Source organism: Bison bison, unplaced genomic scaffold, assembly GCF_000754665.1.
Source record: "Bison bison bison isolate TAMUID 2011002044 unplaced genomic scaffold, Bison_UMD1.0 scf7180017864343, whole genome shotgun sequence".
Lineage (NCBI taxonomy): Eukaryota > Metazoa > Chordata > Mammalia > Artiodactyla > Bovidae > Bison > Bison bison.
The window spans coordinates 4,722,112-4,722,928 of record NW_011494915.1 but is presented as its reverse complement, the minus strand read 5'-3'; the positions used below and the strand labels follow the sequence as shown (position 1 = coordinate 4,722,928).

The window sequence follows — 817 nt, the reverse complement described above, 5'->3', positions numbered from 1 at the left end:
CCACAGAAAGAGATTGACTTGTTCTTGGCAAATAGGTCCACCAGCATCTTGGGGCCAGTGGCTGTGGAATAGCAGAGGTCACAGAAGGAGAGGTGGCTGAGGAAAAAGTACATGGGTGTGTGCAGCTGGGGGTCCATCCTAGTCAGGGTTATTATTCCAAGATTTTCCAGAAGACTGATGGGATAAACAAGGAGAAACACGGTAAATAGGGTCACTTTGTTCTCAGTGTTCTCAGTAATTCCCAAGAAAATGAATTCATTCACGGAGGAGCAATTATATCTGTCCAATCTTCTTTGTTCTTGTCTATACTCTTAGAAAAATATTTTTAAAAAATAAATAACAAAGATACATGGATAGGTAACACTTCCGCACATCTGCAAAATACCATAGGACAGAACACATTTCTTTCCATAATTGTGTTTTTGTATTCAGAAAAGCATCCAGTCATGTGCCCACTCTTTAAAGAGGCAAAGCTATCTATTGGGGCTTCTCTGTTGGTTCAGACAATAAAGAATCTGCCTGCAACATGGGAGACCCAGGTTTGATCCCAAAGTCAGGAAGATCCCTTGGAGAAGGGAATGGCTACTCACTCCAGTATTTTTGCCTGAAGAATTCCATGGACAGAGGACGATGGTGGGCTACAGTTCTTGGGGGCCACAGAGAGTCCAACATGACTGAGTGACTAACACTTCTTCAGCTATTACCCAATAACAAAAATCGCCTAAAATAGACTGCTGAGAAACTGAACCAAATCTATTATGTCATTTATGTTACTTCCTACAAGGTCATGTTGGAGTCTGACTTTTTTTTATCTCAA

General features: G+C 41.2%; 1 pseudogene; it reads right to left on the bottom strand.

Annotated features, from left to right (window-relative positions):
* The window catches only part of LOC104999110, a 6,622-nt pseudogene that overhangs the window by 834 nt on the left and 4,971 nt on the right, over positions 1–817 (bottom strand).